Consider the following 19979-nt stretch of genomic DNA (forward strand, 5'->3'; position numbering starts at 1 on the left):
CGTTCAACTCAGAAATAACCGTTCAACTCGGAGATAACCGTTCAGGCGCGGTTCCACGCTGTCGCAATTGCCGCACGTGTGACAGTCGGAGCTGTTTAAAAAAATTAAAAAGTTGCCGAAATAAATTACAAGCATATGAAAAGACAAAGGTTTAGTTCATAGTGATCCTATAAATACTAGACTAATGCGCAATTACCTTCTCACGTCGTAGATTTTGTCAAATTATATACGCTACGTTAGGTTAATGAAAATTATAATTTATTGAGGCTCTGAGAAGTCCACAGAACGCGTCTTCAGAAGCATAAATTAGCAAAATGTATGGTCAACAGTATATTCACCTGACTGATCGCCAGTCACCACACCTGACTGATCACCAGTTACCACGCCTGACTGGTCAACAGTATACACACCTGACTAATCACCAGTCACCACACCTGACTGATCACCAGTTACCACGCCTGACTGGTCACCAGTTACCACGCCTGACTGGTCACCAGTCACCACACCTGACTGATCACCAGTTACCACGCCTGACTGATCACCAGTTACCACGCCTGACTGGTCACCAGTCACCACACCTGACTGATCACCAGTTACCACGCCTGACTGGTCACCAGTCACCACGCCTGACTGGTCACCAGTCACCACACCTGACTGATCACCAGTTACCACGCCTGACTGGTCACCACAGCGAAATGGTCACCACACTAACCAGACAAACTTAAATCCTCCGTCAGTCACCATTAATCTATGGTTTAGTGGTTAACGTGCTCGGCTGACATACTGAAGGTGTCAGGATCGAGTCCTGCTAGGGTTAGGGATGTACGCGAGCTAGGGTTAGGGTTACTAAATAGCTAGGATTGGGATCACTGGCGACTCAGATGCTTACAGGTTACGCTATTGAAAAACTTTTTTTTATTTCTTAAGTGGGTTGATATACACATAAAACTTTGGTGACTCAAAACGTCCTCGATACTAAATAATTATTAAAATGTCATTCATTTGTTCTCGGCCAATACGAGGTCACGTGATGCGCGCTAGACCAGTTTAAACCAGTTTCGCTATCTACTTCGATATGTAGATTTTGTACTATTTTAGCCAATCAGTGACGAGTATGACTGATTATGCGTCCAATCACTGATGAGGATGTTTTAGGAGCTGGACCCGGTGTAAATAATATCAATTATTAAATCAAATCAATTGCTATAAGATATTTAAGTTTCTGATACACATGAATATACCTTATTCAATCGAGGAATGAATTGAATTTAGTAGATACCCGCAGTTTATAGAGCGAAGATGGATTATAACAGTTGGACATGTGTAAGTTTACTGACCCCAATAGTTAGATAATGTAAAATGTAACGCATTGTTCGACCATTCTTGTCGTACGTGGCGTTGTACCATAGATAGACCTCTTATACAACTGGTATGTCTTCAAACCTAGAGGTGCTCGCACATGTCTCCCGTAAAATTTAGACGAATATCACATATACTTGTGAATTACACATATTCTAAATAGTTCAAGATGTGACTGGTAAAGGTGAGTTTGTTGTAGTTTTGATAAAGTCAAACATTGAAATATTTGCCACCAATTTTATGTTGATTTCTTCAACAATTTTCTGACCCAAATTTGAAGATTCTATTACCCACTCCCGGCACGGGGAGGTAGTGACGAAAAATAACAATACGGGACTCAATCAAGGCCCCGTAATTGGAATGAGTACACTTTAATTGACGATTTGAAAATATTTTCTGAAAGCGGTGAAAACTCTGTGTTTTGTACAACTGTCAAAAGTCAACTCATTTTTTTAAATCTGTATTGTATGAATTTATTTGTAGGTTTCGCGTTTGGTCGCGATTTTGGATCCTTTTCCTGTATTTGGTTTTAAGCGCCATCCAAACCCGGTAGGTTCACATACATGTAAAGTCAAAAATGGAATTTTTATTGGCCTACGAATTTCTGGGAATTTCTTGCTTTTTCAGGATTTATTAGGAATAGAATCGCGTTCAAACTAATTCAGGATTATATAGTATAAACTGTTCTCAAAAGCTGAACTGTTGTTAAAAACACAAGGATTCAAATTGACTCTGATTATGACTGGATTCATACATTACACACACAGGATTGGATAAACTGTAAGTAAGAAAAACATTAACGGCTGAAATTATGTTTTATAGGTTTAGTTATTTATTAGGAACTTACTCGGTGAGTTAGTAAGTTATAGAAATTAGTACAATATATATCAAATAAAATACGGTAGTTTAAATATAAATTTGGGTGCTATACGCGGCGAGGGACCTGGGAGATCTCAGGTGGACATCAGTTGGAGGAAGCAATTTGTTTATTTTGATGCCTAATGTCTTTATTTCAGGATCCCGTATTTCATGGGTTTTTTTCCAGGGTTTCTTTCTATATTTGCAGGTGTTTTTTTCTTTTTTTAGAATTTCCGTTTTTTCAAATTCATTGTTTTACTAGACAACGTCTATTATGTACTTTTCTTGAAATAAACAGAACAATTTCAGGGTCATTGCTGAGACAAGACCCCAGAAAACTAGGCCACAGAGTACGTGTCTTCACCCCCAGCACACAACAGAGTGGCCAGATTCAGGTGCGGCCTGTATGTTCTATTTCAGTGGGAAGAACAAGACCCCTAGTCACAGAAGATTGAACCTGAAGTTGAATGATGAATAGGAGGCGCTGTAGGTAAGACGCGGTACCGGGGGGGGGGGGGTGAGGTCCAGTAACTCTGAGCGCTCAATCTCTCCTCATAAACACGTTATCCTTCGCCGGAACTTTTTTACTGGTGTAAGATTAGACAGGGCCCAGTCCATTTTAGAAATGGAAACTTGTGTAAGATTAGACCGGGCCCAGTCCATTTTAGAAATGGAAACTTGTGTAAGATTAGACCGGGTCCAGTCCTATCTTCTCTCCCTACAATGAAAAATGCCCAGCTCCAAATAAACACCACACAACAACCTTTATAAACTAGATGACGGTCTTTATTTTTAACAGAATATATTGGGCTTGAAGTGACTGTCCAAGCCCCAAGCGTACATTATTTTCAGTAGAATATAGTTCTTAGACTATAGTTCTAATATACTATTCTAGACTCTTAGAATATAGACCTTCTCCGTCCCGTACATGAATAAGCATTTGGTTAACAATAAAATAGACATGAAATACAAAATTATATAAGCAATTGACTACAGCGAGCAAGACAAAAATAGTGAATATCAGATTATCTCGAAAAAAATCTCCATTTGTTGAGATTTATTGCCATGGCGACCGCAAAATATATACGATTACGATTACGATTACGATTACGATTTATTTACACTCCAACCATTTCCATGGTATATGGAGGAAAACTATTACACATGTATATACAAATATTTACAGAACAACACTAAAGTGATTAAAATTTAGAGAATGAAAACGTAACGAAATATATATATACATCAACTATTTACAATACTATATATACTATTATATACATCAACTATTTACAATACTATATATACTATTGAAGGGATCTATATACATCTAAGCCGGTCTTAATGAATTTAGCTAAGTTGACCGGTGGGTTTTTCAGAATATCAAGGGTATTAAAGGTATTCAAATTCAAAAAGTTTTTGCGTTGTTCGTTAAGTAAGGTACAGTCAAACAGAAAATGGGATTCGTCACCTAAAGTATTACAAGTGGGGCATATTCTATCGGCTCTGTCTAAATGAAGGTTTGAGAATTTGTTCACAGGTAAAATATAGGACCCGACCCTAAATTCAAATAAACTAGTTCCTAAGTCATCACCAAGTTCTATTATATACTTCTCTAACCTAATATCATTTTTATATTGCCTAAAGTTAGTGTATATCGGATTAGTATTTATGGCAGATACAGTTTCTTGAAGGTGCTGGTCACGGAGTATCTGTTTTATTCGTTTTGAAAAAGATTTACTGTTAGTCATGAATTGCTGCGTCCAAATGCAGGACAAACCACAGTCATCAAACGTTTTCTTTATATATGATAACCAAGGGCTCTTAAATTTATCCCTTAAAAATAAATTGAAAGATATTTTATAGAGTATTGAATTAAGTTTGGTTTGCTTTCCAGATACTGTTTTCACCCAAAAGTTAATCATCCTGCGTCTAACATCTATATTCAAAGGGTAACGTCCTAGCTCTGATAAAACTTGTAAGTTGCGAGAATATTTCGTCACTTTCATTAAGATTTTACAGAAGAAGCAATGAATATTTTCTAATAAATCAAGATTTTCATATCCCCAGATCTCACACCTATACATGGCTATTGGAGCAACACACGTATCAAATAATTTAAACATAACATCTATGGGCAATTTCAAACGTCTGCCTTTTTGAACGATCGAAAACATAGCTCTGATAGCTTTATCGTAAAGATACTTTTTTGCCTTAGCAAAGTTACCATTCCAATTGAATTTTACTCCGAGATAAACATAATCTTCCACTACCTCTAACTCTTGATCACCAAACATAAATTTCGAAATCGTTTTTATCCGGGATTTACTTCGCGCAAATACTAGTACTTTAGTTTTCTCTGAGTTAACAGTGAGACCATTAGCCGCGCAATATTCAAATAAGGTATCTAAGTGTAGCTGAAGAGATTTCTCATCCTCAGCAAGAATAACTGTATCATCTGCGTATAGTATTATGAATAAATTCAGTAAAGTATCAATATCCTGATCACGATTCAAATTTAGTTTTTCTATAAATGACAAAGTCGGTTTTCCACGATCAATGAAAAATTCTTCAATGTCGTTTAAGAATAACGAAAAGAGGATAGGTGAGAGATTTTCGCCTTGTCTTAAGCCTCTATCAGCTGCAAAGTATTGTGACGTGCAACCATTTAATTCAACACATGATTTTATGGAGTTATACATATTTTTGACCACATTGAAAAAGTTTCCATTAACATTGTTAGCAATTAATTTTCGCCATAACTTTACCCTACAAATCGAGTCGAAAGCTTTCTTAAAATCAACAAAGGCGCAAAAAAGTCTTCTTCCCTGACAAAGATACAGCTCTACGATTGTTTTAAGCGTGTAAATATGATCAATGGTGGAATATTTCGATCTAAAGCCAGCCTGGGCTTCACTTATAATGTGATTCGTATCTAGAAATGTTGACAATCTTTGATTTAGGATACTTGTAAATAATTTACCAAGACAGCTAACTAAGGTAATACCTCTATAATTATCAGGATTAGAGGGATCGCCATTCTTTTTGAAAATGGGTTTGATGACGCCTATAGACCACATCTCTGGAACATATCCTGTTTTAAGAACTAAATTGAATAATTTTTGTAATATATCAACTAAAAACGGATACTGACTAACTCCCAACAGCTCATTCGTGATTCCATCAATGCCTGGGGCCTTATTGTTTTTGAGTAAAGAGATAGCCTTAATTACCTCATCACTGGTTATATCACTGTTCAAAATATAATTGTCATAGACAGGATGGTCACCCACGTCTGGGGGCTCATCACCGTCATCGGTTTCATTGTTAACATTATTCAAATCATTTAATCTCATAAAATGTTCAAGAAAAATATCAATATCTATATTAGCCTCATTATTTTTTGTTCCGCTCGCAGAGTTTAGCATCGACCAATACTTTTTTGGGTTATTAATTTCGCATTCTCTCAATTCCTTAATAAATTCATCCTTTTGTTTCTTCTTATTTTCTCGGATGACCTTTTTATAGTTTTTAGACGAGTTCTTAAGGGATTCAAAATTGGAAGGGGTAGGGCAACCCCTATATCTTTTTTTCATATAATTATATTTCTTCTGTGCATCTCGACAGTCCCTGCCAAACCATCTGTTGCGGACCGGTTTTTTGCAGTTATTACTTTTCCTACTTTTTCTATGGTACATCAAATTACACTCATCAGCACTTGATAATAAAGAAGATACAAATCTATCGGTAAATCCATTAATGTCATCTGGCGATTGATTTCCTAGATCTTGCAACCCGTCCAACAGTAACTTATCTAAATCATTATCTCGTAATCTTGATTCTACATTCAGGAAAAATTGATTTGATCTAGTACTGACCCACCTAATTGAAGTTTTAAAGTTCGCGTGTTCATTACCCCTTTCATTATCGCTAGCAATGGTGTCCCTAGAATTCGTATACACGCACAGATTAATAGGATTATGTCCATCAGATAATAATGGGTCAAAAGGCATTATTTCAAAGTCCTCAACATAACCAAACAGTTCTAAATCACACACAAAATAATCGATGACACTAGTGTTCCTAAAAGTATAATTACCTGTCTGATCATTGCCACATCTGCCATTAAGGATAATTAGTGAATGGTTCTTACACAAATCTATTAGTTGATAGCCTGTATTATTCTTTCTTTTGTCCTGATTATTTCTAGTAGTGGGAACGCCTAAATTAATCAATGAGTCAACAATAGGGTCTATATATCATCTTGAATTATCTGATTATCAGGTTCCAAAAAGTCTGGCATACAAGCGGTGTGAGCATTAAAGTCACCAGAAATTAACACATTGAAATCATACTCAACTTTCAATTGCAATAACTCTATTTCAATTTCTCTGATAGCTATTTCTGAATAATAACGACTATTTTCTGGAGGAATATAAATTACACCTAAAAGTACATGTTTGTCGCGATTAAATAAATCTTTATCTAATAAATACCAAGATACAAACTGAGAGTCAGTCGAAATTGGTTTTATTTTATTTTTCATGAACTTCCTATATATGATACCGACGCCACCTGATCCTTTTTTTGAAGATTTTTTCCTATTTTTAAAGTGCGCCATATGGGAGGCGGGCAAGCTACAACCTAAATTACCGTCTAAATCATCTAAGTGAGTTTCAGTTAGACATGTGATGTCATTATTGCTAATAAATTCACAGAATTCTGGGATATCGAGTTTAGCTATAAGGCCACATACATTCAGCGTAGAAAACTTTAATGATGATTTGATACAAGGAATTTCACTTATGTTTGCTGCGTTTGCTGTACTAGTTAAATTTTGCTTATTTAAATCAGAAGTGTTAATATTTCGCTTATTTACATCAGAAATGAAATTGTTAGGAGTTACATCAGGTACATGATTGTTACTATTTACATCAGGGTATGTATCTACCGTATGAGAATTTACATGCGAGCCAACGATATCTGTATTTACATTTGGATAACTGTCACATAAATTTACACTATTTACAAATTCTATAACATAACAACAACTTCGAGATACAAGGACAGTCCGGTCTACGAATTGTACGCAAAGTCCCTCCGCTGGTTCCTAGTGGCTGTCCATCGGTACGCGGTCACGGTTTTCGCGGATAACGAGTTTGTCCCGTACAAAGAAAGCTTGTTTTCCGTTCGCTTTCGCAGCTCTCAGCTCGGGTAGCTTTTCGCGTCGTCTCGCCGCCCATTCCTCAGGCACCTGTTCATTCAGTCCTAAAGACGAGCCCGGGAGATTTTTCGCAACTGAACGTACCAGTTCACGATCTTTGAAGAACTCGAATTTTGCAACAATTGGGCGCGGTTTTTTCTGTTCGTTTTTCCTTCGTCCAAGGCGATGTGTTCGCGCGAATTTGAATGAGTCCACGGTCGTCTTCGGTAACTTAAGGTCTTTCTCGCAAAAGCCTTTAATTAAGTCCTCGGTATTCTCATTTTCGGATTCCTCGACGCCGTAAAAGATCAAATTATCGCGCATGCTACGCCATTGCTGATCTAGGAGTAGTTCATGGTCCGATTTGATAATTGCGTCCTGATCAGCGACGACTTTCTCTAAATCGCGAACTTTGCTTCTAAGTTGTTCGTTTTCACTCTTTAGTTGTAATACGTCCTGGTGGCAAAATTCAAGCGATTGTTTAACTTCGGTCATGTCCCTCTGCAAGTCGTCTAGAAGCTCTAATTTCGAAAGCTGGGAAAGAATCGCATCAAGTTTTGACGATATTCCATTGTCTGCTTCCACACGTGATGCCGTTTCCTCAGTCGATTTATGATTCTGGCGATTCGGACGATTTGATGCTGCAGTCTTCTGCTTCTTGTTAGGGGGTGAAACACTTTGTCTTCCCGCCATTTTCTCCAGGTCTCACCGAATATCACACAGATTTTGTGGTTGATAAAGAAAAACAAATCGGTTAAGTTTCAATATATAGAAACGGGATTAACTGGACGCAAAGAATTAAACTAATCTAGGCCCTACGCACGTTAGTTCGTTTGTCATCAACCGGTGCGATTAGTCTTTGTCGACTATGCAATGTTAATTCGTTTGATATAAGCTAGTTTTTAGTGTCTGTCGTGGCCGAATAATTAATACTAAATTCTCAGCTAATACGGGCAAAACGCACAAAAACGGCAACGGAATATAATAGATCTAAGGTAGAAAAAATAGTTTCCTTGGATAATGTTTGTAAGTGAAATGTGAAAATTTACCTTGACGGTCGTTTAGGTAATTCAAGGAGCGCGCCGAAAGTACGTCCGCACAGTTCAGTAGATTTGGTGGCTCCTTCAATATAATATAAGCAATTGACTTCAGCGCGCAAGACAAAAATAGTGAAACGATTAAAATCAGTAAGAAGAGAACAAAAATTGAAAAGATATATGAAGTAATATTTAGTCCATATCTCACACTTGACGATGATCTTGTGTGAGATCGAATCATCGGGTTTTTTTAACTTGATTGCATAAATTCTCGATATATTCGATCTACATCTATTTTTACTCTCAGTCTTTTATTGAGTTTTTTAAGTTCTGATATGATGTTATCTCTCGTCGTATCGGGGTCGGTGCTCCAGCAGCCGATATGCAGGTCAGAAAGATGCGGAAGATTATCGATTAATTCGACGATTGATTTGACGAATAAATCTATATCGTGCTGTGTATTAATCGGCGCTGTGCGTAAATTGCAGAACTTTAACCAGCGAATTGATGAGACGTGTTTTAGTTGTTTTAAGATGCAATTGTCCTGTTCCGGTCTATCAAGCCCGCTATCAATACTGACTACTCGCAGCTGATTTACCGCATCTGATGATAGATACCGAACAAGTGCGTCACCATCAGCTTCTGACCGCAATACTATTGATAATACAGTCAGCCGCGGCAGGTGAGCTAGAACGCGGTTTGATTGTAAATAAAATCCGTCAATGACAAGACGCTTTAGTTTCCGCATTAAACCGACGCTATCACTGATTGCTACATGTTGATCTGTCGTTAGTTCGCGTAGTTCGCGCAGTTCGCGCAGTTCGCGCAGTCCGAGCAATCCGAGCAGTCCTCGCAGTCCGAGCAGTCCGCGCATTTCGTACGGTTCGAACTGAATTGATTCGATGTGTGAAGATTCTAACGCGTTGTTAAAATCTTTTAATCCCTCCGAACCGATCAAATTCTTATCGAATTTTACTCCACTAAGATGTAAGCTTTTCAAACTCGGAATGATGTTTATCAGCTCTCTCATCTTATTTCTATCGAGCTGATATCCCCGCGACCTGAGATATAGAAGTTTTAAGGATGGATACGATTTGTGAATATTGACTGAAATATTACCTAAACGTTCCGCACTAACACCAGTAACTCCAGTATCAATAATCAGACTCTCCACTGTATTGTGTGTGTTAGTATCACCACTGATCAACTGCGCGTCAGCTCCAGATTTAATCACGTGACTTGTCTTAATCCAATCATTATTGAGTTTCTTGTAACATTCACCAGTGTCGTTGAATTCATCTCGCCACACAAACCAGTTTATACTGTTACTCTTCTTACACATAGTCAAGCACTGATCGGGTATTGGTGACCACCTGCGTGTATCTATTATCATACCGTGAAGACTAGTGTTACTCGCTATGGCTTTTTCCAATACACGGTATTCGTCGGGTTTCAGTTCGAAAATACCTTGTATGTAAACTACCTCGATCTGACATTGTTTGTGTTCTAGTATTTTTGCGAGCGCGTTTATCCACGATCTGCTATACGCAGATACGATCAACATTTTCTGCATGTAGGGAACTATTTCACTAATGGCGTCGTCCGGCCAGTCGGCTTCATTCAGGCATATTGACAACTGTTCAGATAAAACAGTTCTTTCGGATCTTTCGAGTTCGATGAAGCGTTCGTAATCGGGGATGAGCGCCATCTCCCTAGTAACCGTACCCAAGAAATGGGACTTCACTATTGTGACTGCTTTTAAATGTTCATCTATTAAAGTCTTGGAAAGTTCACCGAGGCCGCGGTTATACTTGTAACGATACAGCAGCCCTGCCATGAATCTCGGGTATAATTCACCATATTTCACAAGTTCGTCCTGTAGTTGATCAAACGCGCATTTATTCCAGGGTATTTCACCACTGTTGTTGAATTGCACGACCGAGTGTACCGCCGCCAGAAATTCGTGCACAGATTTGTGTATGAACCGTAGCTGGACGGAGCGGTCTGATTTCCGTCGCGGCGACACCTCTTTGCACGTCAAAGCCGTCCTCTTCGATTCGTCGAGTTTGAGATGATTTTCGCTGAAGCTGTTTTGATGCTCGATGAGCGTCTTATATGCGACTTGACAAATTTCTTTAAGCGCTTCAGAATTTTCGATGTCCCCAAAAAAACATTCCTTCGACAAGTCGAGGCCCTCGCGTTTACTGATCAGAAAACATGTCAAATCGATGTAGATATCGGTGAGTTTTGATGGTATCGTAATTTCTTCCTCGTCCATAAACAGACAAAAAAACATATGTAGTATCAGCGGGTTGTAGTAGATACTTTCAAATATAGGTGGCACTGCGTCTTTAAGCTTGCGGAATAGCAAATATGGATTGCGCTCGGGGAATTTTCTCTTCATAATATCGATGACTTCTTCTTGTTCGAAGCCGGATATCGATACAACGGTGAATTTGGGATCAGTGACGATCTTGCTGCCCCCGGACTCACGTGTTGTTATGACGATATGCGCTTTCGGTAATTTATTGGTCACGTGTACGATATATTCCTTCGCTTTATCGTTTTTCAACTCGTCGAAGCCGTCTAGAAAAAATAACGCTTTTTCTGCATTTTCCCGTAAGAATTCTTTAAAACCATCAATCGGCAGAACCTTTCTGATTTCTGGATTCAAAAGATTTTCGTAAATGTACGTATAAATACACGCGTTATCAGCGGGCAGTTCATTTAACGGTATATAGAATAACATAGGAAACTCCGTTGTTGATGTTGTCCAGGTTAACACTTGATTAACAATCTGAGTAGTTTTACCCATACCGGGTTCACCCACGAGGCACACGGGTTTCATAGCACGCTTGTCATGAGTGAAAAGCTTCTTGAAATCATCAGGTAAAATCACTGGCGGCTCCTCACTTTCTTTATTTTCCTTCGGGTTTCGTTTTTGGGCTCGAATTTTCGCGTGTTCTTGGGTGAAGAAGTCGTTGAAATTGGTGACGTCATCGCTCCACCAAACCTCTTTGTAATTTTCAACATCGATCATTCGTTTATACGTTTCTTTCAGGCTCTTCTGAACTTGAGTAACATCTGTAAAAATGAATTCAGTTTGAGATTTTTTAGAATTTCTATGGCGGCTGATTTTGCCTCAAAATCATAGAATCAGAAATTGTCATGAGCTAAAATTTTACAATTGACAGCAGTTACAAAATATGCCTATGTACCAAAGAAATACTGAGTTATTCTGCTATTCAACGTCCCCTAGTGGCCTTAAACAAAAAACATACTAGAATTTTTCAATTGATTTAAGAAATTACGTTAAAATTGAATGATGAAAAAAAACCTGTCTGATCACATCACAACACATCGCAACAGAAAATACCAAGCAATTAGGAAGCTACAGGTCTCGGAATTTAGACCAAAAATAGGTACAAAAAGGTCTCAGGACGGCCATCGTGAGTCCGATCGACCCAATTTTAACTTTTTCTTATGCTGATGTGCGCTGTGAAGATATATACTTATAAAAGATAAAGGATATTGATTAAAGCCATTCCAATATTTGATGAATTTTCATTATAAGTAATTTGTTTATAATTAAGATTGAAATTATGTTATTTTCGATTTTCAATTCTCATGTTAATCAAATCATTGTAACCTTTAGAAAGTATCAAATCATCATTTCTTTCTTTAAAGGGAGTTTCAAGAATATTCATTATTTTTTCATCAATTACCTTCGTAATCCTAAACTGTATTGAATATTTTAGGATTTTTGGTGCCATTATGGAAAGTATCTATTAGTTCAGTAATTAAATATGTTTCATTTAATAGTATTTGATTAATTACAGTAATATTATCTATTTTATTTTGTCTTCCATTAACTAAATTTGTTGCTGAGATATATTTTTTAATGTTTAAAAGTGAAAATAATTCATTGGTTTCTTTTATTTCAATTTTATATTCAGTTTCTTATTCTTCTTTCTTCATCTATAACAAAACTTTTATTAAAAAAAATTTTTTAGATATTTTATATTTAAAGATATAACTTATACAAATGTAAACATTCTATGTTATAAATCTATATTATTTTACTAACACTTTACTCACACTTATTCATATAAAAAAATTTGAGTAATTCACTGTTTTTTTTAGTGAAGGAATATAATTTTATAGTAAAAACATAGTAAATCTAAATTATTTTGCTAGCACTTTACTCACTCTTATCTATATATGAGGTCTTTAAGGTATTTAGGAGCCGCACCATGGATACACTTGAATACTTGTATTATGTTTTTAGTTAATAAATTTAACAACTAAAAACATAATATATCTATACCATATATGAAATTATTAGAGTAATAGGGTTTTAGTTGTTTCATATCAGAGGTTGAAAGTTCGACGAAAGGTTCGGGATTTAAAAAATATGAGAATATAACTAATTGATAATTAGTAATATTTTCATATTTTTAAAATTTTCGACCTTTCGTCGACCTTTCGACCTCTGATATGAAACAACTAAAACCCTATTACTAATAAAGCATAAAACTCGAAGAAAGTTTATGGGCAAAATGTTTGGAAAAAGGCAAGATGCATGTAATTAGAATGGAACAGAGGCAAATTTGAAAGGCGTGCAATAATGTGGCGCTAATTAATTTTCGCGACTGAAAAATGAACAGTCGAGCAATTCATGCCTGAAATGTGGCTACAGAAACTGATCGTATGTTTACTAGATTTTGAGTAGGTGTCAGTCAAAAGTTCTCTAAATAGCATAAATATGTGTGAACTGGCTGCCTGTCAGCCATCTTGATTGTGAACAGGGACAATCCGAAATAACTGGATTCCAGGCGGTTGGACGGACAGACGAAAAGTGAACGTAATAGCCAGCTGGGCAAAAAAAACAATCATACGCCACCTGGTGGATAGAATGTCTTGAAATAATTTTCCATCATTTTAGTTAAAGATTTGGAAATGGTTATTTTGCTAATGTGGCATTATTTGAGTAAACGCTATTTTGCCAATGGCTATTTATAATAAGATATCGTAATAAAATATAACGATAACATCATTATATTGGTTTTAGGGTCAGGGTTTCGATAGGGTTGGGGTCTAGAGGGTTAGGGTGAGGTTTAGGGTCCGTTTTTACCCCTAGGGATAGGGTTAGGGTAAGGAAGGTGAGTCTATATCCAGTGAAAAATTACGGGTGGTTTTGAGTGAGCCCGGTGGTCTACTGGAAAGACGTTAGACTAGCAATCTGCTGGCCCGGATTCGAATCCCGCTCTATGTTGCTATTATCTTTAACTCTGTTCTCCACACTTTCCTTGAATTTTCTAAATCACGCACCTCTGTGCGCATGCGCGGCATCAATGAGCCAATCAGAACGCGCCATTGGCAAAATAGCGTTAACAGGAATAATGTCGCATTGGCAAACTATCCACTAAATATATTAAAGTACATTAAAATAAACTTGCCAATGCAAAATAGAGCAATGTTTCAAATTCGCCTATGTTCCATCCTAATTACATACATCTTTAGAGACATGGTCAAAGACTTCGGACCAGTCTTATGATTTAGGATTCAAGACTCAAGCACGACGAGTTAAAATCTATAATTACCGAGATTCTCAGCAGGTCTGTCGATAGTTTGTTTATCTCCAAGGTAAACAACATTCATCGTATTATTGTCACCGATTTGAACCATTTTCGATTTATCTACATTTATTCCTGTATAACTCTGTGCCATAGTACCACAAACTGAAAAACAGGTTTAGAATTCAGTCATTTCATCTCAACAAGTGCAGCACATTTTTCCTGACCTAATTGTTTTGTTCAGTATTTACACAATCAGCCTCTACTCATATTCAGACTGAAGTTTTCTTTGTTTCCGCTACTGATAAAGGATAATGGAATGTAGGAAAAAAATGGCCAGGAAAAAAAGGCCAAGGAAAATTAATGAGAACTACTGACAATGTTAATTAAGCTTTCAATTTAATCTCCATCACAAGTTCGCATTTTGAACGTTAGAATAATTTACTAATGTTCATCCGCGACTGAGATGGCCTCGATCTCCCGAGAGATTTCCGACGACGTTACAAAACACAGTTGAAATTGTTTATTAGGTTTTTATCGTGTGAAAAATGCATTCAGATAACGCGCCGGGGTCATCGACTGAGATATCAAATCACACGCCACAACAGGTCGCCATCCGCAAATGACTTACTTTCATTAGATGTTGCAACAACAAGACATTAATTTATCTTCTAAAAATGCCTGAATACTGTCTTAATTTGCTGGATTAGTTTAAAGCCGGGCGTAGGTAGGCCTTGCGACGCGACGCGATCGTCGCGGGCGGTCGCAGTGAGTAGCGTCGCAGTGAGTCGCAAGCCGTCGCAAGGCCGACCTACGCCCGGCTTTAAAGAGGCGCACACTCGACAATCTGACATCGAAATGTAACCTGCATCGGTTTCTTTCAAGGATTTTATGTTGAGAAGCGAACAAGTGTAACATGTAAAACTTTCATTGATTAGACTAATGACATTTTAATACCTGCGCTACACTTTATCTAGACTTTCTGACGAATTCACATGATGATGAATGTTTAATATAATTAGTGATAATAGGTTTTGAAGATAAAATGATAAGAATTTAGTATATTAGAGCAGTTCAAAAGTCGAAATTTAGACACATCAGAAACAGCAATAAAGAAGCAGAAACACAGAAATCTTCTTGTGGTTAGTTTGTCGTATAGCCATTTTACGTAGAAAAAAAAACTGTGTCAGCAAAAGACAGACTTATGTTAGATATTGCAACGAGAAGACTTGTATCTTCTAAAAATGCCTGAATACTTTCTTAATTTGCTGGACCAGCGACCAGCAATCGGGAGCTCATCTATAGACCAGTGGAATATCGCGAATTCGCGCTCGCGCATACATGGAACTAGCCAGCGATTTTTCCTTCGAGCTTTTTGAGCATTGAAATGAAACTGTTTTCCTCCCACAACCAAACCGAGGAAATTGTGAAGACAAAAAAGAATTCAAACGATATTTTCTCTAAAACGAGAACATATCACGTGGCACTTTGGATGCGTATTCTAAAATCGTACACATCGATGTAAGGGTAGGACTATTAGGTTTTAGGAGAGAAAGTCTTATGTCTGAACTCAACTAACGCATGCTTAAAGATCGCGCTCATTTATCAAAAAATAATTTTCCATCGCTTGACGTAGCGGGGAATATTGCAACGTTTCTGCTACAATCGCCTATAGTCGACAGTACTGTAACGCGCTATTCTCCTATATGATATTTGCCCTGTTTTGCACCTAAATCTACTCTACTGCCTTTATGTATTGTTAAATCTTTGAAGTCTAGATTAATGTTCCCCTCGTTGTCTACTTTCGATGAGTAATTGGAAAAGTGGGCTTTCAGATCAGAGGGCGAGAGGGCAAGACACCACTCATCACCACAAGTAATTTTTTTCCCTAATAAACGGGGGAGAATGAATACCAGCCAGAAAACAATAATGTTAATAAAAATCAATATTATTGCACATATTGTAAAAAATACGTCGATACATCTCATAAAACACGACATGAAAAAACTGCAAATCATATAAAAAATGTAATAGATTTTGAAACTCCAGAAAATTCCAATGAAAGAAAAGAAAGATTAGAAAATATGAATGTGGATGAAATAAAATGTGAAGTTTGTAATGAATTTATAGTAAAAAGGAATTATAATAGACATCTCGAATCACAAAAACACAAACAAAATTTAAGTAATAATGTTTTAGGAAAAGATTATTTCGATGATTAACCTCAAAAAGTAATAAAACCAACTTCAAAAACTAAATCCATTTCAAATAAACCTTACATGGAAAATGTTAGAAATTATATTGATTCACTAGAAATAAAAGATACAATTGAAATTTTAGAAACATTACATAGTAAAATTGGTCCTGCAGCTATTATATTTAGATTTTTTAAAGGTACAACAATAGAAGATTATAGTAAATTTAATGAAATAATAGAAAAAATTACTAGATCTTATAACAGATGTTGAATATCCAAAAATTAGTATCTCTGGGAAAGTAAGTTTTATAAAGTCAGAAGAAAAGATTGATTATAATATTCAAACACACTCTGAAGAAATAATTTCAAAAACACAAATAAAAGAAAAGTTAGAAAAAATATTTAATGAATTTAAACGTCATATTGAAGAAAGATATTTTGAGGGTTCTGGCTGAACATTGAATGAAATTATATATTTAGATTTAAATGTTTATAATACAAAAAGAAATAAAACATCAAAAAGTAATAAAATGTTTAAAAATGATTCAAACTTTACAACAGAAAAGGATATTAAAGCATTATCTTATATTAAATTACCATTTACAACAAAAGCAGTAATAAATATTCAAAATGAAGATAATAAATGTTTTCTATGGTCAATTATTAGTTGCTTACATCCAACACAGGAAAATGTTTGTAGAATAACAGATTATCGGAAATATGAAACATTATATAAAATTGATCAATATCCAGTAACTATAAAAATGATTTCTAAAATAGAAAAAGTTAATAATTTGAAAATAAATGTATTCGAATTAATGCAATTACCAAAGACAAAAGGTGAAAATATTAAAGATTATACATTGGAAGCTTTATATTTAACAGAATATTATGATGATGAAAATGCTATAGATTTGTTATATTACAAAGATGAAAATGAACATTATATGTGGTTAAAACAAATTGATTTATTCTTTAGAACAGAAAGTGATCATCATCATACAATTTATCCATATAGAAAATGTTTATCTAAATTTATGACTGAGATTACATTATTAAAACATAAAGAATTATGTGATAATAAAGATTTTTGTAAATTAATAATGCCAACAGAAAAAGATTATAAATTGAAATTTACTAATCACAAATTTAAGAATATTGTTCCATTTGTAATTTATGGGGATTTTGAATCGTTGAATAAAGAATAAACTGATCAAGATAGAAAAGAAATATATAACAAAAAGCAATTATTAAAATCAATGGATAAAGGAAATGAATTAAATGAAGACACAATACAAGACCCACCAATCATAAATACAATTAAAAAAGTTCATCAAAGAGCTGCTGCTTATGGAATTTATATAAAATCAAAATATCCTGAATTATATGAAAGTCAATATATTTCTTTTAGAGGTGAAGATGTAGTTACTGATTTTTGTAACAAAATGATTGAATTAGGAAGTGATTTTGCAAAATTAACAAAAAAACAAAAATAAAAGAATAGTTATGACAAAAGAAGATGAAATTGATTTTAATTATGCAACTCATTGATGTTATTGTGAAAAACGTTTTTATTCATTTGATAAAAAAGTTAGAGATCATGCTCATTTAAATTCAAAATATCGTGGAGCTGCTCATGAAGATTGCAATTTACAAGCTAAGAAAGTTAATTTCGTACCAATTTTATTTCATAATTTATCAGGCTATGATACCCATCTATTTATAAAACAATTATCGGGAAAATTGGGCGCAATTAATCAAGAAATAGAAGAATATAATGCTATGAATGGTGTAAAGGTAAGAAAATATGATTTTAAACTATTAGCTAAAACATCCGAAAATTATATTTCATTTCAATTTGGTTGCATTAGATTTTTAGATTCTTATAGATTTCTAGCAAGTTCATTAGATAATTTATCAAAAAGTTTAGTTGATAATGATTTTGTTATAACTCGATATTATTATCCAAATGACCAAGATTTTAAATTATTGAGATACAAAGGTGCAATTCCTTATTCATTTTATAAAACACACAATGATTTTAATGTAACAGAATTATTAAAAGATCAATTTTATGATCAATTAAAAGAGGAGTATGTGAAAGACGAAGTGTTTAATAGAACATTAAATATTTGGAACCATTTTAAGATGAAAAATCATGGTGAATTAGTTGATTTATATTTAAAATCAGATGTTATGATATTGGCTGACATACTTGAAAAATTTAGAGAAGTTAATTTGAATCATTTTAATGTTGATCCTTGTTATTGCTACTCTAGTCCTGGTTTTACCTGGCAATGTGGTTTAAAATATACAAATGTAGAATTAGATTTATTAAAAGAACCAGATATGGTTTTATTATTTGAAAAATCAATTAGAGGTGGAATTAGTGGTGTTATGGGAGATAGGTATTTTAAAGCAAATGATGAATATAAATTATTATATATTGACGCCAATAATTTATATGGTTGGGCAATGATGCAACCTCAACCATATAAAAATTTTATATTAACAGAAGTTGAAAATGATGATAAAACTAATTGGGAAAGCGCAATTATGTGTTTAGAAGATGAAGCAGCAATTGGTTATTTCTTTGTAGTTGATTTAGAATATCCTGAAAATATAAAGTTTAAAACAAGAAACGTACCTTATTGCCCAGAACATTTAACCGTAGATGATAGTTATTTAAGTGAATACCAGAAGAAAAATAAAACCGAAAGATCATGTTTTTACAGAAAAATTAATACTTACTCAAAATAATAAATACAATTATATTGTTCATTATAGAATGTTAAAATTTTATCTAAAACAAGGAATGAAATTAAAGAAAGTACATAGATATATTGAATTTAATCAATCGAAGTGGTTAGAAAAATATATAGATTTCAATACTCAACAGAGAACCATATCAAAAACAGATTTTGAAAAAGATTTCTTCAAATTAATGAATAATAGTTTTTATGGTAAGACATGTGAAAATATTAGAAATAGAAATGATATTGAATTAGTAAATAATTCTGAAAGATTAAGACATTTACAATCAAGTCCTAGACATTTAGGAAATAAAAGATTTGAAGATTATTTAACAGCAGTTAAATTAAAAAGAACGTCAATGAAATTTAATAAACCTATATTCATTGGTTCAACTGTTTTAGAAGTATCAAAATTATTAATGTATGATTTTTATTATAATGTTTTACAACCACTTTTTGGGGAAAAGCATATTGAAATATTATGTTTTGATTCTGTAACAGCTGACACCCCAATATTGTTAAAATGTAATGATAAAATATTGATAAGAAGAATTTCATAAATAATTCAAAAACAAAATGAATGTTATATTTCATATGGTGAAAAAGAATTAATACAAATAAATGGATTAATGGATGGTTGGACAAGAAATGGATGGAAAAAATTAAAGAATATTATTAGACATAAAACAAATAAGAAAATCTATAGAGTTAGAACTAAATTAGGGTTTGTAGATGTTACAGAAAATCATAGTTTAATTAAACGAAATGGCGAAGAAATAAAACCAACTGATATAAAAATTGGAGATGAATTATAACATAAAAGATTTTTCCAACGAATGAATCATATGTCATTTGATGAAATAATTGACAATATTTATAACATAGAACCCGAAACTTTTGAAGAAAAAGAATATTTTATCAAAGGATTTTTCATGGGAGATGGTTCAGCAGGTGTGTATAATTATGTTTGGGGTAATAAATATTGCTGGTATTTAT

This window comes from Tubulanus polymorphus, chromosome 6 (assembly GCF_964204645.1).
Source record: "Tubulanus polymorphus chromosome 6, tnTubPoly1.2, whole genome shotgun sequence".
NCBI classification, from domain to species: domain Eukaryota; kingdom Metazoa; phylum Nemertea; class Palaeonemertea; order Tubulaniformes; family Tubulanidae; genus Tubulanus; species Tubulanus polymorphus.